The sequence below is a fragment of the Myotis daubentonii genome, chromosome 10 (genome assembly GCF_963259705.1).
Source record: "Myotis daubentonii chromosome 10, mMyoDau2.1, whole genome shotgun sequence".
Lineage (NCBI taxonomy): Eukaryota > Metazoa > Chordata > Mammalia > Chiroptera > Vespertilionidae > Myotis > Myotis daubentonii.
The window spans coordinates 11,416,284-11,443,473 of NC_081849.1; positions in this window are offsets into that span (position 1 = coordinate 11,416,284).

Below are 27,190 nucleotides of genomic sequence, written 5' to 3' on the forward strand. Positions count from 1 at the left end.
CCATTTCTTGCATTTAAAAATAAACTAGATTTGTACTTAAGTATCCTCTGGTGGATGCAATAGAACAATTTAAGATATATTGAGAACTGCTATCTATGAGTAGTAGTTCAAATATTGCATGTGTACACACACATATATATGTATTTGTATATATAGTATTAAATGAATATAGTAAGTGAATGTGCCCTTCGTTATTGGATATGATCATTTTATTCATGTGCTACTAAAATATGATAGAATAAGAAATACCCTTAGAGACTTATGAGTTTATGGGGTTATGGTTTTATTGCTAAGGAAAGTGTTTAAGTCTCTCTCTCTCTCTCTTTCTCTCTCTCTCTCTCTCTCTCTCTCTCTCTCTCTCTCTCTCTCTCTCTCTCTCTCTCCCCACACACATACACACACACACACACACACACACACAACTTTAAGAGATATCTTAAGGAAGAAGCAAGAAAAAAAATATATATCCAGGATAATTTTAATTTAATTTATTAGGATGACATTAGTTCATAAAACCATGCAGGTTTCAAGTGTGCAACTCAATAAAACATCATCTGCACACTGCAACATGCACCCATCACCCTAAGCTAAGTCTCTTTCTGTTCCCATTTCCTACCTTTGCCCACCTCCACCTACCCTCACCCCCCTTTCCTCTGGCTATTACACACTGTAGTCTTTGTCTATGTGTTACGTATATATGACTTTTGGCTAAATCCTTCACCTTCTTTCATCCAGTCCCCCTCCTCCTTCCCTCTAACAGCTGCCAGTCTATTCCATGCATTCATGTCTCTGGACCTATTTTTGTTTATCAGTTTATTTTGCTCAGTAGATTCCACATATAAGTGATGTCATATGCTATTTGTCTTTCTCCAACTAGCTTATTTACTTAGCATAAAAGTCTCCAAGTCCTTCCATGCTGTCACAAAAGGGAAGACTTCCTTATTTTTTATAGCCATGTAGTACTCCATTGTGTAAATGCACCACAGCTTTTTTATCCACTCCTCTCCTGATGGGCATTCAGGTGGTTTTCAGATCTTGGCTATTGTAAATAGTGCTGCAATGAACATAGGAACAAATATAAGATGTATATTTTTTACATTAATGCTGCTGACACCTCTTTGCCAACAGTATTTCCTTTCCATGTTCTTTGCCTGAATTTTCATCATATCTCATCCTATAAAATTAGTTTATTTTTTCTCATCAAATCAAGTGTGAGTATAATTAATTATTGAATGTGATAGTTTGATAAATCACTAATGTTTAATTGACTTAAGAATAAAACCATTTGATAAGAATGGATTACAAAGAAAAAAGTATCAAAAGAGTAGGCAAATGAGATAGAAAGGCCAAATTAACTCTTTACTTCATAATTTGTTATTGGTTGACTTTATTTATCACATTTTTTCATCACCATTTATCCTTTCTATTCCCTCTTCCACCTCCATCCACCATCCCCCACAACCACCCCACTGTTGTCCCTGTCCATGAATTCTCTTTATTTATTTTCTTTTTTCCTCAATCTTTCAAAGTCACCCAACAGCCCTCCACTTCCCCAAGAGCCATTTGCCTGCTCTCTATCTATGAATGCCTCTATATTTTGCTTGGTAGTTCAGTTTGTTCATTATATTCCACATATGAGTGAAGTCATATGATGCTTGTCTTTTTCTGACTGGCTTATTTCACTCAGCATATGCTCTCCTGGCCCATCCAAGGGTAACATTTTTCTTCCTTTTTACGGCAGAGTAGTAGTACATTGTGTAAATGTACCACAGTTTTTTTATCCACTCACCTACTGATGGACAATGGGGCTGCTTCCAAATCTTGGCTATTGTAAATAACACTGCAATGAACATAGAGGTGCATATATTCTAATTAGTGTTTTGGGTGTTTTTTTTTTGTTTGCTTGTTTGTTTTTGATACATTCCTAGAAGTGGAATCATTGGGTCATAAGGCAGTTCAATTTGTAATTTTTTGAGGTAACTGCATACTGTTTCCCACAGTGGCTGAATCAATCTACATTCCCACCAAACGTGCACAAAGGTTCTCTTTTCTCTATATCCTCGCCAATTCTTGTTATTTGTTGATTTATTGGTGATAACCATTCTGACACTTGTAAGATGATATCTCATTGTGGCTTTAATTTGCATTTCTTTGATGGTTAGGGGCAAGGAGCATTTTTTTCATATGTCTATTGGCTATCTTTATGTCCTCTTTGGAGAAGTGTCTATTCAGGTCTTTTGACTGGATTTTTTAACTGGATTGTTTCTTTCTTTTTGGTGTGGAGTTTTTTATGTTCTTTATAAATTTTGGATATTAACCCATATCAGATATATCATTGGCAAATATGTTCTCCCATTCATTGGGTTGTCTTTTCATTTTGTTCATGGTTTCCTTTGCTGTGCAAAAACTCTTTCATTTGATGTAGTCCCACTTGTTTATTTTTTCTTGTGTTTCCCTTGCCCAAGGAGATATATCAGAAAAAATATAGCTGTGAGAAACTTTTAACATTTTACTTTCTATGTTTTCTTCTAAGATTTTTATGGATTCAAGTCTAACATTAATCCATTTTAATCCATTTTGAGTTTATTCTTGTATATGGTGTAAGAAGGTGGTCTAGTTTCATTTTTTGCATGTATTTGTCCAATTTTCCCAGCAACATTTATTGAGTAGACTATCTTTAGTCCATTATATCATTGTATCTTTTTTCCTCCTTTGTCAAATATTAATTGACTAATAGGGCATGGATTTATTTCTGGGCTCTCTATTCTGTTCCATTGATCTGAATGTCTGCTTTTATGCCAGTACCATGCTATTTTGATTACTATGGCATTGTCGTATAATTTGATATCTAGTACTGTGATTCCTCCAATTTTGTTTTTTCTCAAGATTGCTGTTGCAATTTAAGCTTTTTTTTGGTTCCATATTCATTTTTTAAACATTTGTTCTAGTTCTGTTAAGTACTCCATTGGTATCTTGATAGAAATTTCATTGAATCTGTAGATTTCTTTGGGTAGTATATTACTTCATAATTTTGCCTAAAATACTTTATGGGCACCACTGGTGGCAATGAAGCTGAGATGCCAAATGAGAATTGAAAGTTATGTAGAAGCTATAATATATGCATTGTTTCTGCCCTACCCAATATGAGTAAAAGTGTAATGATTAGACTGTACAAATTCCTACAACAAACATTAATACAAAATATTTCTAGAGAATCAGCATAATTAAATTAAATTAAATTTCCCTTGGATATGTAGCATAAATAAAAGATGATAAATATTGCATCTATACTAGTCTCTGTCTTTAGAAAAAAACTTGGTAAATTATTCATTGCACAAAAAGGAAATGTATTAAATATACGTTTAGAAAATAAAATTCACTCTTCTTTTTTCCCTCATTTCTTTGGTTGTTTGGTTATTATTCAAAAGAATGATCATATGTGAAACAAGAATGAGAAGCAGATATAAGCAAATCAATAGCAAACATGGGTTAATTTTCCCAGCCTTATTTTTTAAATCATTGATTATGGGTGCCTTCAAGCATTTGATTCACTTTTATGAAACTGACAGATTTTTTTTCTTAAAAATGGCTAAATACCTTTGAAGAATTCATCTGTTTTCATTTAGTTTCTGAAGGATAAAAATAACATACATAAAGAAAAAAATTCAACTTAGCTACTTGACTGTCATACTCAATCTTACCACATCCAATATTCAGAAAGTTGAAGAGGTTAAACATACACACTTAGTTTGATTTCTTCCATTGTATGTATGTGTTTAAAATATATACTCAGTTATATCTTTGTAATCCATACATAAAAGGCTTACTTGCTTAAATTTTATCCACATGTATTTCATTCACATGTATCCTTGCCTAGAGAGAATATCCATTCTTTTACTTTTTAGTAAGACATAAATCAACTTGCTCAATGAACACAATCATTTAAAAGCAGGATTTTGACAGAGTATACTCGTAAGTATAGTTTATTAATTGAATCCATGTTTCATAAATGAATAATACTGCTACTAAAAACATTCCTTGGTACCAAAAAAAATAAAGTAAAAATAAAACTAAACATCTTATAAACAGAGCCATGAAAACTTAATCTGCTATTCATGTGCCAAATTGGATATTAACTGTTAATTACTACTTTTAAAAAATTGACCTGTTCTCATATTTGTTATTAAAATTCCTAGGATACTGATCATGTAGTCCTTTTATCATTGTCTAACCATTTATTTTCCAAAGAAGGAATGAATGTAAAAAGTCCAGTTAGGAATAACTCAGACTTTTTGAAGCATTAGTCTATTTATAAAATAATTGGAAGCTTTTTTCAACATCTTGATGGATAATTTTAATTGGACTTTATTTATTTACTTATTTAATCTTTATTGTTGAAAGTATTACAGATGTCCTCTTCCCCCTCCTCCATCCCCCATTGACACTTTCCACCTCACCACCCCTCACCAGGCCTAGTGCACTATTGACTGTGTACAGGGATAATACATACATGCATGTAAGCCCTTCCTGCTACCGCCACCCCCATTCCCTCTGAGATTCCTCAGTCTGTTCCATGATTCCACATTCTCTGGATGTATTTTGTTTGTCAGTTTATTTTGTTCATTAGATTCCACGTGTAAATGAGATCATGTGATACTTATCTTTTTTCTGACTGGCTTATTTCACTTAGCATAATACTCTCCAGGTCCCTCCATGTTGTTGCAAAGGGCAAGAGATGCTTCTTTTATAAAGCTGCATAGTATTCCATGGTGCTAATGTACCACAGCTTTTTTATCCACTCATCTACTGATGGCACTTGGGCTGTTTCCAAATCTTAGCTATGGTAAATAGAAGTGCTATGAACATAGGGGTGCATATATTCTTTCTGACTGGTGTTTCCATATTCTTAGCATATATTTCTAGAAGAGGGTACTGGGTAAAATGGCAGGTGCTTTTTATTTTTAGTTTTTGAGGAAACTAGATTCTATTTTTCATAGTAGTTGCAAAATCTGCAACTTATCTTGAGGCTTCTGACTCCATTTATTTGTCTGATACTTTAGTTATACATTGGGAGTAACCCTCTGTCCTCTTTCTCAACTTGACTGGTCTGAATAAAAATTCCTACACCTTTCCCCAGTTGGAGAATCAGTGCTCCTGGTTGCTAGCTTTGTGGCCAGGGTGAAGACTGTGTTTATTAAGGTTGAGGCTAGAGTAGGTCTTCCCAACATTCCTACCAACAGTGTACTAGGGTTCCCTTTTCTAAACATCCTCACCAGCACTCGTCCTTTGTTCATTTGTTGATGGTAGCCATTCTTGCAGTTGTGAGATGATACCTCATTGTCATTTTAATTTGCATCTCTCTGGTGATCAGTGACTTTGAACATTTTTTCATGTATCTCTTGGCCATCTATATGTCCACTTTTGGAGCAGTGTCTAATTAGGTCCTTTGCCCATTTTTAAATTGGATTGTTTGTCTTCTTTTGTTAAGTTGTATGAGTTCTTTCTATATTTTGGAAATTAACCCCTTATCAGATGTATAACTGAGAAATATGTTCTCCCATACTGTGGGCTGCCTTTTCATTTTGTTGATGGTTTCTTTTGCTGTGCAAAAGCTTTATTATTTTGATGTAATTCCATTTGTTTATTTTTTCCTCTGTTTCTCTTGCCCTAGGATATTGCTATGAGAGATGTCTGAGATTTAGCTTCACATGTTTTCTTCTAGGATTTTTATGGTTTTGTAACTTAAATTTATGTCTTTTGTCCATTTTTAGTTTATTCTAATTTGCAGTATAAGTTGGTGGTCTAGTTTCATTATTTAGATGCACCTGTTCAATTTTCCCAGCACCATTTATTGAAGAGACTATCTTTACTTAAATGTATAACTCTTGCCTCCTTTTCAAATATTAATTGAGCAAAATGGCTTGTGTCAATTGCTGAGTTTTATGTTCTGTTTCATTGAACTATATACCTCTGTTTGTGCCAGTACTAGCTGTTTTGATTACAGTGGCTTTGTAGTATAATTTTGTATCTGGTATTTTGATCCCTCCTACTTTGTTTTTCTTTCTCAAGATTGCTGAGTCTATTTAGGGTCTTTTTTATTTCATAAATATTTTGGGGGTATTTATTCTAGATCTGTAAAATATGCTGTTGATATTTTAATAGGGATTGCTTTGAGTTATATGGGCATTTTAATTGGGCTTTTAAATCCAAGAAAGTTCTTTAATAATAATTCAGTCATTATGTGGATAAACTTATAAAATATTAACTAGATTATATTATGTGTGAATTATGAGTTAAACTTACACTACAGGTGTATGAGTTCAGTTTTTGTTACCTTTTCTTCCTCAGTAGAAAGTAAGTAATAATTCTCTTGCCAGGAGTTGCCTGAGCCAATATTTTAGTCCTGTATTCTGAGTAGCTTTATTGTTCTCATGTGTGTAGCAGGAGGTTTACTAACTCTCTCTGCATTATATCTAATACTATCTATTCCTTCTTGCTATAAGTCAGTCTTCCTTTCTTGAATATTGCACACTATTTTACCCTTCATGCACTATGCTGGCATGCATGTTTATGTATGTCCTTCACCTGAAAAGTCAGGTGACTTTACATTCTCTATTATGCTACAGACGAGGTCAATGATGATATCTAGCTGTAGTCTTAGCTGACCCCTATTAGTATGTGACTAGAACTCACAGCCACTGTGACCTATAATTTATCTTATTGTTCATACAACCAGTACCAAATAATGAGCCCTCTGAGTGGCAGAATCAATTACATGTTTTCCAAATTGATCCAGAAAATAAAATTGAGGCTTCTGACTCCATTTATTTGTCTGATACTTTAGTTATACATTGGGAGTAACCCTCTGTCCTCTTTCTCAACTTGACTGGTCTGAATAAAAATTCCTACACCTTTCCCCAGTTGGAGAATCAGTGCTCCTGGTTGCTAGCTTTGTGGCCAGGGTGAAGACTGTGTTTATTAAGGTTGAGGCTAGAGTAGGTCTTCCCAATTGAAACAAGAAATGTGTCCAGACTGTAGGGTCAGAAGTACTGCTAGAGGTTGTGTGTGACAGAGTTTGGTGGTAAATACACTATACTATGTAGAGTGTATTTATATAAACATATATGATATATACTGTATCATGGTAGAGTCAAGATCTCAGTGCTAGAAGGAGCAAACAAAAAAATCTAAATAAAGTAGGTGCAATAATTAAAGACAAAATTATGGAGTCAAAAGTTGAGATAGAGGAAATCAATTGGGGGGAAAAGGTGTTTTAAAAAGGGGAGTAATCTCAAGTGGCTGCCTCACATACCAATTTTGAAAGCAGAAATTCATAAGGTGTTTGACTAATTCTATGAAACTCATACAACTCTGACACCAAGACCTTTTTTGCTCCAGCTTCCTTTGTTTCTTAGGTTCTGGCATCAATTCCTATTCCAGGTGAAGCCACTGTGCCTTACCTCACTGGTTTCTCATTGCCTTGATTTCTGCTATCTCTGATTATTCATTAGATTGATGCATTTCCATGTCTTTGATGTGTGTGAGCACTCATCGGTACATACATAATTTCAGGTCTGCATTCACTTGCCTAAATCACCTCAGAGGCAAGCCACTGAAGTTCTCATTTCTCCAGTCTCTGACCTCCCTTTTCCAGTTTCTTCCCATTATTATGCAGTCGAGCTGCTATGGTCTATACACACCTGTGCCTAAACAATATAGCCCAAGACAAGGCATTGTTTTAGTATCTTTGTTCTCTGATTTCTGCTCAAAATCTGCATGTCTCTGTCTTAAGTACTACCCACCTCACTCTACTTTGATATGCGCTGTTGACATCTACCAACATTATACACTCATTCATTTTCTACAGACCCTTAAATGACTTCATGCACTGTGTCTAAGACAGCTTTTCACCTCTCATGGACCTTTCCCCTTTCTTCCCTTTGGGAAGAGAAAGGACTGGTTTCCTGTCAGAACTTTCACAAGAAGGCAGATGGTTATTCAAAATATTTAGCAACCAGAACAGCAGAGGCACTGACCAATCTGAATGATCTCTGATCACTGTACTGGAGGTTTCCTGTGATGCTGGGCAGGAACCTGTTTCTGGGAGGGATTGAGGGAAGGTGCAGAACAATATTTAAGGAGCCTGAAACACCTGGGATGCAGGAGTACTTGAGAACTCAGCAGTTACTTATTAGCCAGTAGGAAAGCATTTCCATATTTATGCATCTGGTATAATTGTACTTGTGTGTGAAAGCTTCATACCAGATCTTAAGATCTTAAGAAGACCGTCTACTAGCAAACAGAAACTCTATGTTGATGCCTGTTTTGAAACTTTAAAGCAACTTTCTGTTAAAAAAAATGCCCAGGTTCAAAGGCTGTTAGGAACCCACATAAAAATATGTGTTCCCTTTTATTCAACATTATTTATAACTAGAGGCCCATTTGCAGGAAGATTCCTGCAAGAATAGGGCTTCCCTTGAGTCTCTGCCATTCCTACGCCGGCCCGTCTCTGCTGCTTCTCTCCCGCCCATCTGCGCTACCTCGGCTCCGTTGCTTGGTTTCCTTTTATGGTGTCTGCAGTCTTCGCTCTCAGCCAGTATATGCAAATTAGCCACCATCTTTGTTGGCAGCTAATTTGCATATCGCTCTGATTAGCCAATGGTGGGTGTAGTGAAGGTATGGTCAATTTGAATCTTTGTCTATTATTAGATAGGATTTACTTTTATAAATTACTTTTATAAATTATTACAAATCATGTCATAGCTTTTTTATTATAAATCACCTTTTTCTTATTTGATGAAGTTTCAGGGTTAAAGGTATTTTTCTAATTTATTCAACAAATACTTAATGTGTGCCTACTATGTGACAAGCATTGGGCACATGTTAGTGAACATGAAAGACAAATTCCTGCCTGCAGGGAGCTGATATTCTAACCTGGGCCTTTTACTGTAAATTTTTAAATGTCAGAATTGTGCATTATAAAAATCAAATATTATGACATGTGCATATAATTGTGTATGTTGTTATTTTTAGTGTCCAATTTATATGCCAAAATTTGCTTTGCTGAGTATGTTATGCGAGAATGTGCATGTGTGTGTATAAGTCTGCATGAGAGAAATAAAAACAGAAATGTTATGTACTGTGAAGGCATAAGTAGATAAAGGAATGGCACTTTATTGTTTGCAAAAATATCTATACTAATAAAAGAGTAATATGCTAATTAGACCAGATAGACTGGATATTCTCCAGATGTCCTTCTGGACAAAACCACGGTGGCGGGGGCTGAGGCAGAGGTGGTTAGGGGCGATCAGGATGGCAGGGGAGCAGTTAAGGGCATCAGGCAGGCAGGCAGGTGAATGGTTAAGAGCCAGTGGTCCCGGATTGCTAGAGGGATCCTGGATTGGCAAGGTGCAGGCCAGACTGAGGGACTCCCACCCCCTCTCCCCTGTGCATGAATTTCATGCACCGGGCCTCTAGTCTATATATATATAGACTCCATCACGGTCTATATTACGCAAATGAGGTTGAGACTCCATCACGGTCATGACCAGCTCAAGAGAAGGGGCCAGGCTCTGCCCAAGCCTGAGAGATCAACACAGAGGGGTGCCTGTTCCAAGCCTCTTTGGTGAAGCTGGGGGCAGGCCCCCAGCAGACACACACACACACACACACACACACACACACACACAAACACACACACATATACTCACACGGGGTGCCTGCTCCGAGCCTCCTAGGTGCGGCTGGGGGCAGGCCCTCAACAGACACACACACACACACACACAAATGGTGCCTGCTCCAAGCCTCCATGGCCAGACTGTGGCTTAGGCTTGCTCCCCGTGGGCCTCCAGTGCACAAATTTCATGCACCGGGCCTCTAGTATATATATAAAATGTTGTTAGGCATGAAGACAGTGTTTTAATTTCCAAATAAATGCTATAGTATTCAGTCATACATACTAATAAACTTAAGGCAAGGAAGAAATCATTGTGAACAACAACAAAATAAGATAAATGTATTTCTCCATTCCTTTCCATCTTGTCACCTACTTTCTCTCAGAACTCCAAACTTCCTCTGGTAGTAGAAAAAACATACTGCTTTCATTTCCCCCCAGTTAGATATTCAAAACCCAGGGAGAAGAGTGGGCTTTCTGATTCTACTCTTCCATGAGTACCCCAAAAAGACAGCATAGAAAAATGAGTTACAGAGATGGAGCTTAGGGGTTAAGTATCCCAGCACTTAAGTTTTGGATTTCATGTGTTGTGCTGACAGATGAGAGGGAACCTATTCTAAAACACTATTTCATTGTTATCACAATAAGCATGCACTCTTTTTCAGGGAACCTGATGGGGTGCCTGGCTGTTAAGTGCTAGGAGATTAGGTATTTTATGCTCTAAATAGACTAGTTAGAAAAATATAGAATTCTCAGTTTTCAGACGATGCACATTAAAAGAAAACATTTAATGAAAGAAGTCAGCATGAGAGTTGATATCCCCCCAAAATATTAAATAGAATGAAGCCACGAGGTCATAAAAATAAACCCATCTGATTCTTCTGCCAGTGTTTCAAAGGTGAGTGGGAGAATGTTAGGAAAATTGGAGCAGTATTGAATTAGTTACAGATGGTATAAATATAACAATTTCAGTAGGTGATCAAGCCATGCTATCTTTACTTTTTGTATCTCATCGTGTCAGACATGACTGATTGCTTTGGCCTCTAGATGGAGGCCAGAATACTGGGAATTGTGCTTACAGGGCAAATGCATTTCCCTCTCTTGACCAGCACTTGTGTTACTCTCCAAATACACACATGCACAAAAAGTTCTTTCAGATCTTTTTAGAGACTGAATTGAGTAAATAAATAATGAAGTGCCACTTAAATTTTTTTTAAAAACCACACCCCAAATGGGGAGTTGTATGGAGAAAGAAAAATAGTATATTTTAACAATTTTTGAGAGTACATGAACTTTATGTTTACAAAAGAGTAAACAGAAAATATGATAGCTCTAACACCAGTACAAACAATGAACTTCCTACATCATTTGTTCCCAAGATGTATAGAGTCCTCACAGAAGCAAAATAGAAGTTATTTTGCTGATAATCATGTATGTGTTGATTCAAATACATTTTAAAATTTCACATTTCAATGTTTGGCAAGCAACATTCCAATCGTCACACGTGTTGAATTTATTACAGAACACAGCGTACTCCTCTGGAGTCTCGGCAATAATACTGACTTTCACAGCACAATGCTTTTTCTAGCTCTCACCAACCACATGACATCTAAAGCCAGGCCCAGGGTTATGGCTTGAGAACCTCAGGCACTGCCTGGTGTGTCAGGTGGAAGACAGTTGGTGATAAAATAGCAAAGGCAAACCTGTGATTTATTTCCCATTTAATTTAATTATTTAATCTACTTGTTCATTGGTTTTGGTTAGGCATTGGGTTTTCTGTCTGACAGAGAGGGTCCTTCCTCAATAAATTCTACTCTTGGCCACGAAGGGAGAAACAGGGGATAGTCTGGAAAAGTATGTGTGGTCTATTTAATTTTTCTAATATGGTATAGCTGCGAGGGTCTAATGTATCGTCTCAGAGCTCTGATTATGAAGGAAAATCATCCTTGCTATGCCATCCCATTATTCAGTTTTAGAAGCATAAACAGGAGTTTCTAGGCAAGATTAGATCGCTCACCTAACACACATATTCTCCAACACAAACAGGAAATAATAAATAGAAGGAATGGGAGAGGGAGAATCTTATTCTTCCATGTTGTTTCTGACTATTATCAATTTTGTTATGTTTCCTTTTTTCCTTCCAAGGTGTGTTCCTGAAGCCTTGAAAGCTATATGTGTCAAACATTTGTCAGGCAATGTGGTCTTAATAACAGAACCGTTATTTAAATAAAACTACAATCACTAATGTTAACAGCAGGCTATCTATCAATGGCCTATATTTGTGAACCTGTGCCATATTATTAACTATTATTGCATATAAAGCAAAATTGAAAATTCGTAGAGTAATTATTCTGCTATTTGGATTCCTAATATAGGATACATATGATGGATATTTGTATCTATACATGTGATTTGATTTTATTTCTATCTTAATACTTTTATAAAATCGATGTGATTTTTCTTCTTCAAACTCACACCCAACGTAACGGGAAATGCACTACTTTGATTTATGACTAAATTTTTTTTCTAGAAAATCAGATGCAAATGTAAGTGGAAGCTCATATTCTGACTCTGTAGTTGACTACAGTTAAGGATTTTGACTCATTTTATTTCTATTTAATTTGACATTTATAATAGTCCATTTTTACTTTGACTATCCTCAGGAAAACAAAAAGTAAAAATAGTTAATCATGGGATTTTGTAGTTCATGTTCCAAATTGAGAACAAAAGTTATGCAAATTGAATATTTGTCCTATTCCTATGGATATAATCTAGAGTAACAATTTAAAAATATTTTTTCTATTTCCCAGAATATAATTGAGGAACAATTTTACATGAATGTTTAAATGGATTTTAGAAATAAATGTCAAAAGTGACATCATTAATTTTTTAGCAGTTGTTATATTTTAGCAGCTTTTAAAAGATTTTTTTTTCTTTTTAATTTGCTTATTGTTGCATTTCCTTTTGTAACACATTACAGATTGCAAAGTATAATTAAAATGTACTTCAAACTAAAAAAGACTTAATCATGCTTATGTTGACCTTAATTTGACATTTTTATCCGCATAAATCAGAATTAGGTGGAAGCTGCAAGTTTGTGGAATGCAAGATTTAGTCCAGTAAACAACTTGCAGTGTGAAACTTTGGCATTTACTAATAAGAAGAATCACCGTTTAAAACCATCTCAGTGTATTTAAGATTATATTAATGCAGAGCATTGATATATTATCTCCGTTTGGATTTTATATTTATTCTGGCTCATACGGAGAAGTGTGAGGGAACAAGTAATAAAAGGAATTGTACTTTTTGTTCTTTCAAAATACTGAGAAAATATAGTTCTGTATTAAGAAATATTGTAATATAAAACTACTGGATAATTAGAAGAGATATGTGGTAGGAAAGATTTTAATTCTTACATTTTTTATCACATCGGGACTATTTTTTTCTTTCACACTTTTAATATTAACCTTTTTATAGAAAATTGACTTACCAAGAATTTATGAATTAATTAGTCTATTATAATGATGAATGATAATTACCATTTAAACCCTGACTCATTCATCAGCTTGTACACTGCATGTCAGGTGACACAAGAGTGTATGATTACTTGCCTGGTGAGTATTTTTCAACTGGTTGTTATACTTTCTTGAATTTTAGATCCTCATACCATATTTTTTAAAATATGATAAATGCAGTTAAGTAGTTTGACAAAGAAGTTACCAATTGTGCTATAATAACAGAAGAAGTCATTTCAATGTTTTTAGACGATTGTTCTTAGGTTTCAGTGACAAATGTAGTGTACCTAGTTGGGTCACATGAAAAGTTTATATGCAGAGAGTTTCAAGGGCTTCTGGATTGGTAGTATTATAGTAGTTAAACTAGTCACTAGTCAGTGCCAAAGTGGAGACTTTTAGCTTTCAATACACAGAAACCTTGGGGGTATGAATCAGTAGTCTTCATGGTGTTCCCCACAGAGAGGGGCCTACTCTTCAAAGCTATGTGCATATTTGCCGACAGTTTAAACAGATACAATGGAGTTACAGATCCACGGGAACAGATGTGAGCCACTCCAAGGTTTCATTATGAGATTCAAAGCAGCAGAGAATTTTCCACGCTTACTGTTTGCATATGGTTTTCACTGACTGGGTGGTAGTCAATCAAGTATTTTGAAGTTAAAAAAAATTGTGCTAAAATGTAAATCCGCCCCCCCCAACAATGCATGGACATTTAAAGTACGTGAATGCATGCTAGCTGTTCCACTTCAGGCTCAAAATAAATTGCGTGTGAGAATAGTACTGCAACTGAAAAGAAGACATGATTTGATTCTCACATTGACTTTGCCTCTTCCTCAAAGCCCCCTATAGCAAGATTGGATGTTTAATAACATTAGCATGGCGTGCTCACCAAATGAACATAGGTTAAGTTTAAATCTGTAATTTCTGTACTAAAGATCAGAACTCTCTTAAAATACACATTTGTACAAGCTCAGCAATCATGACATTGAGAATATTCCCATCACTATCTTCCCTTTAAATGCATTATTCATAGGATTATTTGTAATCTATTTCATGATATAAAAGTTTCTGTAATCAGGATGTATTGAGTGTTTGTATATACTCTCCCATTTCAAAGACATTGAACCATAAATTTTAGGAAAAAAGAAACTGATTAAACATCATAATCTAATGCAGTGGTTCTAAAATTTTATTGTGCTTTGGAATCACCTGGAATGTTCATGCAAGCATGAATTGCTAGCACTTCCTAGAGTTCCTGAGACCATAGGGCTGGGAGAAGCCTTGATAATTTGCATTCTTAGTAAATTTCCAGGTTTATTAATTTCTTATTGCCATTATAATAAACTAGAGGACTGGTGCACAAAATTCGTGCACAGTAGGGTCCCTAGGCTTGGCTGGTGATCAGGCCTCATCGGGGCCTTTCAGCTGGCAGCTGGGGCCTTCTTTCATTCCGCGCTGCCCCCTTGTGGTCAGCACATATCATAGTGAGCGATCACACAGTCTTCCAGTCGATCTCCTGAGGGGACAATTTGCATATTAGGCTTGTATATATGTAGATTACCACATACATAGTGGCTTAAAACAATAGGAATTTGTTATCTTTTAGTTTTGGAGGTCAAAAGTCTGAAATTGAGTCTTAAAAGGCTAAAATAAAAGTTTTGTCAGAGTTGCTGCAGGGAATCCATTTTATTAACTTTTCCAACTCCTAGAATCAAGCCATACTCCATGGCTTATGGCCCCTTTCTTCATCTTCAAAGCCAGAAATACTTCTAGCAGTGGCCTCTTCTATGCTCTCTAACTACTGCTTCAGTCCTTACATCTTTTCTGAGTGGAACTCTACCACCCCTTCTTATAAGGACCCTTGTAATTACATTAGGCCACCTGCATAATCTAGGCTTCTATCCTCATATCAGGATTTTTAACTCAATCACATCTACAAAGTCCTTTTTACCATGTAAAACAGCATTCACAAATTGTGGGGATTAGGACATCTTGCTGGGGTGGGGATGGGGTATTCATCAGTTTATCATACCAGATGGTACTACTACTCCCACACTTTGTGAACAATTGAATTAAAAGATAAAAAAAACTAACCAGCAATATCTGTTCTATCTGTTTATTACAAAAGAGTCGGAGGGTGACTAAATCAATGTTGGGATGTATGTAAAATTAAAGAATTCAAGAAACAAAGTTCTTCTACATCAGTTAGGGTAAAAAAAAAAAATATCCTCTTCATCTTGCCACGTTTAGCCTGTGTTTGGCCTACGTGGTAAACGTAGCAGCTAGTATTATTTTTAGTCTCCTCTTTTAAAGATGAGAACAATGAAGTTCAGGGAGGTGCCACTGAACAGTTAATATGTCACTTAATTTAAATTTCACCTCAAGTCCTTTGCCTCCAAAGTATTTCTATTACAATACTATTCTACTATAAAAGAAATTCAAGCCATAACCAGTTTGGCTCAGTGGATAGAGCATCGGCCTGTGGACTGAAGGGTCCCAGGTTCGATTCCAGTCAGGGGCATGTACCTTGGTTGTGAGCACATCCCCAGTAGGGGGTGTGCGGGAGGCAGCTGATTGATGTTTCTCTCTCATCAATGTTTCTAACTCTCTATCCCTCTTCCTCCCTCCCTTCCTCTGTAAAAAAATCAATAAAATATATTTTAAAAAATTCAAAACATTGTTAGGTGTCACAAAATCAAATAACATCAGTTGCATAAATCAACTGAGTGTGATGAGTATAAGGCAACAGAGTGGAGGGAAGAGAGGAGAGGCAGAGAATACATGTCCTACATAAAGTCAGGCAAGTCTATGCTATTTTTAAAACACCAGGGCCAAACAGACAACACATATCTAAGCTACATTCAGACCACCTGCTGCCAGTTTGCTACTTCTGAAATACAATGTTTTCCATTTAAATGGCAGTTTCCCAGCTCTTTACTTTTCAGAGCTTTATTGATGTGTACCACATATAGTTTTAAGCCTTTGGGGTATAGCTGGCAGTAGTTGCCTCCTTAAAGTTACTCCAGCTTTTCTCTTCCTAAATTCACAGGTTTGATGCACATGAACATAGTATTATCAGAACTCGTTGTCAGCTCCCTCACAGCAGCCAGTCATGGCATTGCCACCACAAAGCCAAGATTTCCAGAACTGAATCAATTTTTAAAACCAGAAGTTCATAGAGTATTTTGTTTGCCAGGCCTCAAATTAGGATCAGAACTAATAAGTTGCTTCTTTCTACTATGCATATTTACTCAATAAATTCAGTGTGCCTGGTTACTATTGCCATACCTAATATAGCAACAATGGGCTCTTTAGTACCAAATAAATGAAGCTTGAAAACTGTTATATAAAAGCCAAGTGTTACAAAGGTAGAACTAAAAGGCAGGCCTGCATTTTCCTGTGTGGATGTTGAAACTAGTTGTTTGTCGTTACAATATGCATTAGAATAGTAGGATGGCAGAGTTTACTACATCAGTCTGTAGATTTTTCCTAAATGCCCTGGGGAAAAACAAAACAAACAAACAACAACAAAATACACAACTAACCAAACAAACAACTAAAAAACAGAAGTTTCAGCTTCCATGATAAGGTTTCTCTAATCATTCATAGATAGATTTCTGTTTACAAATTATATTTTTCAGAAGATATGTATTGTGTGCTTATAAGATGGTCAGTACAGGTTTAGCAAAGAAGCAAGAAAGTAAAACATTTCAAGTCGATTCAGGAGAAACCACCAGCAAGATTTTTCCATGTAGTAGCAGGGTCTTTACATGTAGCGGCATAAAACTCACATTCACCACAGAGGTGGGATGTCTGCTGTATTCCTGCTATGAGCAATGAATCCAAGTGTGCCTTTAACAAAGTTATAATAGCAGGAAAAAGTTGTATCTAGACTCAAGAAGAGTGTAAAAGGAGGATTAAGAGGTCTTGTGTTGCCAAGACAATTGGGTGATCTGTAACTGCTTTGGAGATTGCTCTAGGCCTTCTGCGAATCCATCCCACCCCGCTCCCCCAGACCAATCTTCCTGCAGCACCCTCAGTATACCATTCCCCACATCATTTGCCCTTCTCTGTTACAGTGCTGGGTCCATCTCTGTAATCTGTCCCCACTGTATGTATGCAAACTTTACCTTATTTATCTGAACATGCTTTGTTGATTTCAAACCATGTATGTGGCTATCAGTCTCCTATTCCATAAATGAGGTAGGCTCCACCCTTTCTCTTTATTTTCACTCCGATGATCCCCCTGGTTTGAATCCTATACCCTCAAGACCTCCAAACTCTACACCTCTGGCATCTTTCATGAAGACACTGATCTAACTTATTTCTGAAGCCCAAAACATTAAAATCTGCAATTTAGAGCTTACTTGAAAGTTGTTTTATATTTATATGAGTTAGTCCCCAACCTCTGAAAATTGGGGGTCTTTTCTTCTTTTCTAGTCTTCATATATATCCTTCCCTATAGCGTGCCACAGAGCACATCAGAGATGCTTACATGTTGTGTAATTGTGTGATCCTTTTACTGTACATATACAACCTGAGAATTCTCAATTATCTGCACATAACTGAGTATTCCATAACCAAATACCTGACATCTCCATTATTGCACACAGAGTGCTTACCCATCCTCCCCATATGTAACCTTTTAAATGTTCTCATTTTTCCAGGATTAAAGAAGCCAAACAGGTTAATCTCTTAACCCTGTAAATCTATTGCTTTCTTTTTAAGTGACTTGGTGTTCACTTCAGATTACTTCTAGATTTACTGATGATCCTTATCCCTTTTAATTTAGGTTCTACCTCAATGCCAAGATTAAATTTCTAAAACAGATATCCAATAGTACCATCTCTCTAATAATTGTGGATGCAAGGGGCCACATGCTGACCTGACAAGCTCAGGGGAGGCCTGCATGGCGGTCTTGCAAACTCAGAGACCTAAAGTCATCACAAAGGAAGGTCTGAAATTAAACTTTAACTAAAAGCAGTGATGGTGGGCAGTTACATCCTAGGCCAGTATCTTCACTGACAAGGTCAACCTTTACATTAACTGAGCCTATCTGTCTTTTTGCATCTATGATAACATGTCCTTGGGATGTCTGGGTAACCTGTAACTTCCTTTTTTCTGGAGCCCCTGGGGCACAACCTAATGTGCTGGGTTCCAGGGCAGAGACCACAAATTCCTTCATTATCATGTTAATTGTTCCTGCACCCACCTAAGTATGTGTCCATCCTTTTACTTTTTATCCAATCCCAGGGGTTTCCCCCCAGTGCCCCTCCCCCTTTGCTTTATCCCACCTCCTTAATCTATCATCAATGGATTTCATGTAACCCACCTATACCTAAGTCCCTCCTTTGATTGCAATGTATAAATACAAATGTAACCGGCCATTCTCTGGAGCATTATCTCAATTCGTTGAGGTTCTGCTTCCCTGCATATGTCCACAGTTTGGCTCAAATAAACTCACAAAAATTCTTCACAGGTTTCAGTGTTTGTTTGTTTTTTGTTTTTAACAAATTGAATTCCTTTCAATTCTGCAACCATATTTCCCATAACTTCCAAAGTTATACCACATGCTTGAGAGATACATATTTATTTTTCAGCCCCCATGCCATGCTCTTCCGTGTATCTGGATTGTTACACATGCTTCAGACTTTTAAGATATGTACTTTGCCCTGGGTTTGCCTGAGGAACTCTGGAGTCAGTCCTTGTAACATCTAGGCAGAGATCATCTCTCTCTCCTCTGTATTTCTTGGCCCTCTGACATATTTTATATCTTGTGCTTATAAAAATTGCGATAAAGTAACTTATGTACACACATGTCTAGCTAGTGTTCTATACTATTAATTCTCTGTGACAGAGAAAGGTAATCTTAACCTCGCCAAAATCAAACACCAGTGGAGCGGAATTTTTCTCTACAGACTGAAAGAAGAAAGACTGCCTTAGCTAGTGGGGAAGATGCAGAAGAATTTGATATCCATGTGAAACAGGAATTTTGGGGGGTGAAAAAGGCAGGTTTTAGGAAATTTTAGAAATTAAGGGGACCATGGAGGAAGCACAGGACTACAGAGCAGCAGAAGGTATATTTCCATAGAACAGGGGAGCTGAAAAGTCTCAACAGGTACTGTTTCCATAGCATGAGGGAGCTGGGAACAGCAAAAGGTCTATATTTACAGAATAAAGGGAAAGAAGCCCTTCATCCGGAAGGAGAAGAAGAAAGCCCAAAGGGAATAGAAAAATTATAAGGAAGGAGGGGGGAGAACCTCACGTGTCCTATGTGTGATTCAACCTTTGAGCTCAGGAGTTACTGTAGTAACAAGTCTAAGGGAATAGTGACCAATCAGAGGGGATATCAGGGCACTGGCATCTGCAGCCTTTATAAGCCAGAGGGGAAGGGAACTCAGTGGGACCCTTTCCCCCTCCCCACGTGTCTGTTATGTGGGACTTTCCCTCTCCCCATGTGGGAATCTGTACTTGTTCTTCAATAAATCTCCACCTCTGCTATACCATCCCTGTCCGTGCATTCATTCTTCCACTCTGGCGGACAAAGAATCTGGGTTTCAGTCCAAAAATTCGGTCCCACATGAGTATTCTTTAAAAATATGTTTTAAAAATGGACAGGAAATGGAACTACTTTATTTGGTTTATACAAGAATGTGAGAAAAAAAAATCAAAAAACAAGTGAGGGGTTGAGAATTATGAAGATTAAGGTCTTTGCTACTGAATGGAAACAGACAGAGGAGCTCTTGGCTCAGAAGAGCAGCCAGCCCTCAGGATAGACGTTCAGGCCCTGCCCATACAGGCCGGATAGTAACCTGCTTCCCTAAGAACTATTTGCTTATTTAGAGGATGGAGGTCCTCTTTTAGGTACCCAAGACCTGAAATTATTAGTTCAGAGAAAATGTCTAAGTTATTCCTGAAAACAATCCCAAGTGTTACGGTTTGTCTAGCAAGGAAGCACAGGATACCATAGGAGTGGCAGTAATGACTGGGAGGGACAGATGCTGTCATAAGATACATGCATGTACTCTGTGCGTGCCCCAGGTCCTGTGCAAGGTGACAAAGGTTAGTTCACAAAGATGCCTCCAACTGAGACCCTTCTATTACCTCTTTCTAGTAGAACATACATATGCAAACAACTGATTTCCATATTGTCGATTATATAAATAAGTCAGAGGGCTAGCAACAAAAAAGAGGCAAGGCCAACTGGCCCCAAACAGGCATTTTCTGAGATAGGAGTTTGGTCTGGGAACGTTGTGTTACAGAATGTTTTTAAAAATCAAGCAGCTGGCCGAAGCCGGTTTGGCTCAGTGGATGGAGCGTCGGCCTGCGGACTGAAGGGTCCCAGGTTCGATTCCGGTCAAGGGCATGTACCTGGATTGCGGGCACATCCCCAGTGGGAGATGTGCAGGAGGCAGCTGATCAATGTTTCTCTCTCATCTATGTTTCTAACTCTCTATCTCTCTCCCTTCCTCTCTGTAAAAAATCAATAAAATATATTTAAAAAAAAAAATCAAGCAGCTGGAACCTGGGGGTGGGTTAAAATGTAGTGGTTAATGAGGCCCCTAGATTTTAACAGAATTTGTCATTAAATGCTTACACTTTTACTGTTTTAAACATTCTCTAACTCTTTTCCAATTTGCTGGCCCTGAATCAAATCAAGTTGAATTTTTAAAGAGAGAGAGCCTTGCCCTCTGTGGCCCAGTCATTCAGCATTGACCTATGAACCAGGGGTTATGGTTCAATTCCAGGGTCCTGGCACATTCCCTGGTTGTGGGCTCAGTTCTCAGCAGGGAATGAAGCAGCTGATTGATGATTCTACCTCATTAAAGTTTCTATCTTTTTCTCCCTCTGCCTTCCTCTCTCTCTGAAATGAATAAAAACATATTAAAAAATAATAGAGAGAAAGAGATTAAGGAAACCAAGTGTAAACCATGTGTAGATGAGGAAAGAAAACCTCTTAAATTATCCAACTTATTTATACATAATAAACACATGGTGAGTTTATCCATTGAAAAAAATGCTGTGTGCTTCATTCTTATTCTCTTTGTTTCAGGATGCAGGTATAGCAAAGTAGGTGTTTTTGTTTGTTTGTTTGTTTTGTTTTGTTCATAGCAGCATAATGTACAATGTACCATGGCTATGTTCTGAAAACAGCCCAAGTACCCATCAGTAGACGAGTGTATAAAAAAGCTGTGGTCCATTTATACCATGGAATACTATGCAGATTTAAAAAAGAAGCATCTCTTACCCTTTGAGAAAGCATGGAGGGACCTGGAGAATATCATGCAAAGTGAAATAAGTTAGTAAGAGAAAGGCAAGTATCAGATGACCTCACTCTTATGTGAAATCTAAGTAACAAATTATAGTGATGAACGGAGTGGATCCAGAGACATGGCAGCATAAAACAGAGTGTGTTTCCCAGAGGGAATGGTGTGGGGCGGGGGGGGGGGGATGGTGTAGGGCGGGGGGGGGGGGAGTGGGTGTTTGGTAAGAAGTAATCAACCAAAGGCCTAGTATGCATGTATGCATAACCCATGGACAGAGATAATAGGGTGGTGAAGGCCTGGGGTGGGGCAGGGACAGACAGGAGGGGACCAATGGGGGGGGGGCATACATAATACTTTCAACAATAAAGAATTATTAAAAAATAAAAATAATATTAAAAAATAAAAATAAATTAATCAATATTGGTTGCTGACCATGATGACTCATGCTGCCACCAATTGATGATCCATTCTGTGACTCAAAATTTTAATTTCCAGAGCTGTCAATATGACACATTTTATCAATAAAAATATAGAGAATCTTGAGCACCAAAAAACATGTTGTTCATTCCATTCCATTTTTTCATTATCTAGAATTTATTTCCGTGGCATATGGATGGTATCTTACCTCCTTGTAGAATAAATAAAATGGTGGGAAAAGAGGAAATTAATGTACGTGGAAAACTGCCCTATTAAAGAAGAAATGGTGGTGGTTACTGGATAAGCATGGTTTTCCACTGGGAGAGAAATCAGTATTGATATAAGAGCTGGAATCACACAAAGGAAAGCTTATAAAAGGTATGGATCTTCTGGCAAAAAAAAAAAAAAAGTGACCAGGAAATGTAAGTCGCTGCTAATAACTTTTATGCTTTCCCCTTTGCTGTATCATATCTACCACAGGTTTAGCAGCTCATCAACTGAAGTCAACTTTCTGAGTGATTGTTTAATTCTTCAAAAGTAACCATAAAGTAAAGGGGAGTGGGGAATACTGAGATATTAGCCCTGGCAACAGGCAGCAATTCTAGGCCCAAAAGCTTAATGGGGCTGAGTTGAATGGGACATAACAAAACGGCTATCCTAACAAAACACAGTCCACATCTTGTCTTTCGATGGATGAGGAATGCTCCTTCCTCATTCTTGTTTGAATGTGGGAAAACACAACATGCCAGTTAAGCTGAGTGATGTTGCATACCTAAGTTACAGAGATTTTGTTCAGTTCTCCAGTAAAGCATAAAAATCTTCAAACCTGGAAGTATTGTTTCAATCAAGGGTTTGAATAAGCAATCCCTCATATTTCTGTAATATCTACATTAATAGAAATGTTTTCTTTAGAAACCTCACTCCTCTAAAACTAGATTAATAAAAGTTATATAACGAAAGTAGGCTATATTTGGCTCTTTTTGAGGTGTCTATTTAATTTTATGAGATAGCTTTTGAGGAAACGTGTAAAGGAATTAATTTGCAAGTTAATTTTAAGCAATTACTTTGAATTATTGTAAATGTAGATATTTAACTTTGCTACTATAGTGGCATAATACTTGTTTTTCAAAGGGAGCTCACCAATTTCTATGATGGATGATGTAGCCTTGGAGAGCTTTTGGTTGTCTTATTGGGTGATTTGTATTCAGTATAGAAGGTGATCTAAAGCTGAGCATTTAGTGATTGCAGGGGAGGTCCAGGCAGCCAGGAACTTCTACACGTTATTTCATCCGGTGAATCTACCGTGACCCGGAAGGCTCACCTGTAGATAAGATGGTTTGCCCTCAATAACACTTTGAATCTTGACGTGCTCTGGGGTTTTGCACACTCCTTTGACACAGGTCTTTGTCATTAATGAGAGTCACATGAGTGGATCCCTGAATGGCACTTTAGAGAATGGTGGCATAAGTTTTTAACAAGCTAACCCTTCTGGCTATAACATGAAAGGGCACCCTGTGTTTAAGATAGTTTGGGAATAAATGGCAGAGGTAATTTGCACTGCTGAAGAAATAATTATGAGTCCCACGTTGGTTTCCATGTGCTAGGCGGAAGAGAGCAGAGCACGCTTACGTTTAGGATAGCAGTTTATTTTTCTTACTGATAACATAATTTTTTTCTGAAATTTTAAGGATTTCCCCAGCTGATAAAATCAAGGTGCTTCAGAAAGATATGTCTGCACCTCTTTCAGTTGCTCATATTGACTGCCTATGTTACAATACCTTTGATGCTGATATGCTGGTAAATTCTGTGTACATCTTGGCAAAGACACCTTCCCTGCAGATGGGAGTGTGAGAGGGGAGTGCGGTGCGAGGACAAGAATGGGAGGCCCAGAGACAAAAACTCACATACACCATCTTACATTTTTATGTTAATTTTTTATGTTGTAGGTGACAAGAAAATCGGGTTTCAGCAGAGGTAAAAGAGGATGGTGTCTAAATAGAACTGAGCATCAGTAAGCTGTTTGTTTCTTTTAATATAACATATATTTTCTGCAGACCTTCAATAAGGAAATAGAAAAAGCCAAAGAGGTGAGCCACCGGATCTCCCGGGAGGGACAAGGCCCTGCTTTGTGCTACGCCCTCCCCCTTCCTCTGAGGTTCTATCCTGTCTTCAGCAGCAGAGGATGCTACACGTACAAGGCTGAGGAAGGGGAACTCGCACTGCCCCCTCCAGGGATCACGTTGGATGTCTCACTAGGCCCAGCGGGATTCAGAAACACTGAGGGGTCAACCTGATTGGATTTGCAAAGTAAGGGAAGTTCTGGGAGGCCAAGGCTCCCCACATAAGACTCTGCACCCACATCACCTGAAGCAAGGCAGGACGGCCATCTCGACCAGGAGGGTAGGACTGGGGAGCAGCGGGTGCTGTGTGATTGTGGGTTCTCTTGGAAGTGCCACTAACTACCTGGAAAGGAAGAGGACTCCCTGGCCCACTCCCTCCTTACTCATTGCTCCCCTGGCATCCTCTCTGCTCTGATTCCTCTCCATTTGTTTCCTCACACCCTCTTTTTATATATATAAAATGGGCTGAGAATCTCAGAGGGAAGGGGGGGCAGGAAGAGATTAAACGAATAATTTATATGCATATATGCATAACCCATGGACTCAAAGAAAGTACAGTGAAGGCTGGGGGATGGGGGGGTTGTAGAGAGGGTCAATGGGGGCAAAAGGGGGCACCTGTAATACTTTCAACACGAAAGATACATTTTTTAAAGACAGCTTTCTGTGTTTTCATATATTTGAGACCTGAAACTGAGGTTGAATTATTCTTTCAATGTCACTTAATTAGTAAGGGGCAAATTTGGGGCTGAACAATGCCTTTTCCTGTTAAATCTTGGTGCATTTTCCCTTACACAGCACTGCCTGACTCAGACTGCCACACATGCTTCTTAATAGAAATTTGTTATTTTTTCTATACTTAGGATGAAAGCTAACTTTAATATACATGCAGAAACTGCATATTCCTCAAATAAATAGTATAAACATATTTGTAGTTATTTTATATTAGAATACATACAAGGATTTTTACCATTCACATTTATAATTATGTTTATTGTAAGCTTTACTTATTGCAAGAAGGATGTTAAAGAATAGGGTGGTTCACCCGGCCTGCCTGGCTCAGTGATTGAGCATCCAGCTATGAACCAAGAGGTCATGGTTTGATTCCCAGTCAGGGAACATGCCCTGGTTGGGGGCTCTATCCCTAGTGGGGAGGCTTGCAGGAGGCAGCTGATCAATGATTCCCTTTCACCATTGGTGTTTCTATTTCTCCCTCTCCCTTATCTCTGAAATCAATAAAAATATATTTTAAAAAAAGGATAAGGTGGTTTTGTTGATTTCCTGTGTAATCAAGCTCATGTCATGGGAGCCATATTCATTTTTTCTTTTAAAAAATTAAGTAGACGACTATTGAAAAATATATGTATGCTTATTGATACTTTAAAAGAGAAATATGACCAGTTAACAAAACTGTCCAAAACCTTAAACTTCACAAATTACCAGAGAAATACAAATGAAAACAAAGTTGCAGACCGTTTTTCCCCTTTGTGTTTTATCTCTCCCTGTCCCTGTGAATGTGTTCAGCGGGGTGAGCTCTTGCTCTGAATGTAAAGGGCAGACCCCAAAAAGCTACCAAAAATGTTCTCTTTGTTTGGCTGGCTCAATGGTTCTGGCAAAATATTAAAACTCGACTTCTCTGTTGGCAGTGCTTTTGGCTTCTTTAAAGACCTGAGTCCAGGCTGGGCTTCCCTCCCCTAAGAAACATGGCCTGCGATAACGCATCTCTGCATCCAAGATCCCCGTCCTCCCACTGGCCCGCGGAGAGAGCCTTGCCTCCAGGTCGTCTCTCAAGAAGTCCGTACACCTGCTCGGGATTTGGGGCCTAAAACCACCTGTTTTGCTTTCTCACATGACTCCTGTCTAGCTTTCATAACAAACTCAGAGAGCAGAACCACCCATCAATCCTGAGATTTCCCACAAAGGACTCAGACTTCAGTCCACTTAACTTTCCAGCAAAACTAGACACTACTTGGGGTTTCCCATCTGTAGTATAGAAACGTGTAAGATTTGAAAGGAGGAGCAGGTACCCCAGCCCACTTCACTGGGATGTGGCTCATACACAGCTAACTAGCAGCCCCTCCCAAAAGCTAAATCCTTTTAACAATCCTTCTCCCTTCTTAATTTTCATTTTTAATTTCTATATGATAATCAATTTAGGAGTCATCTAACCAGGTCTTGGGAACCTACTTTTTGCTAATCCTGAGAATAATCTGACGTATCTCTTTGGCATTTGTTATTTTAATGCATTGGCCTAAATTTCCCAATGCTTGATTCACATCTTGTTACAAATGTAATATTTCTGATTTTGAGAGTGTAGTGAAATGTGCTTATCAAAAATTATTTGATAAGTATTGATAATTATTTTCACATGAATTTAAATTGGCCAACTTCTTTGTAAAGTATTTGGCAATGTGTTTCATGCATTTTTTAATAGCCATATTGTTTGAATTTATATTTCTTTTTCTGATAATTTATTCTATGTATATAATTTTGAATGTAAAATAAAAGACCTATACATAGAAATCTACCCTTAAAATATATCAAAACAATATAAATAGAAACAATAAGTGATAATATAAGATAGTGGAAACCCAGGCAATATTAAACAGCAATAAAATATTTATGAAGTATATACAATAAAATAAAAAAGCAATGATAATTCAATAAAAAATGCAAAAGTTACACTGTAAAATTCTACCTATAGTGTAATGATAACCGTGTAAAACTAATTTTTAAAGAATTCTTCAAATATTTATGTATATATTTTTGAAAGTTCAGGAATGTATCAAAGTGACTATCAATGGGTGTTGGGACATTAGGGAAGTTTTTCCACTCTCTGCAGGAACCGCAGGAGCTGGCAGGAACCGCAGCGCGCCGCCAGGAGCTGCGCTGCTTCCACAGGAGCCGTGCGGCTTCCGCGGGAGGTGGAAGCGAGCCACCAGTTCCCAAGGGAGCCAGGAGGGAGCTGCACCGCTTCTGTGGGAGGCGGGCCTGCTGTCTCCTCTCAGGGCCTGCACTCTGCCACGAAGGCTGCTGGCCGGCCCCCCTGTCTGTCTCCATCTCTGCTCTGGGCCTCACCTGCCACTCAACCTCCTCCTGTCAGGTCGTGACCCTTTATGGTGTCCTGACTTAATTTGCATATTTCCTCTTTATATATATATATATATATATCTATATATACATATATATCAGATCTCATAT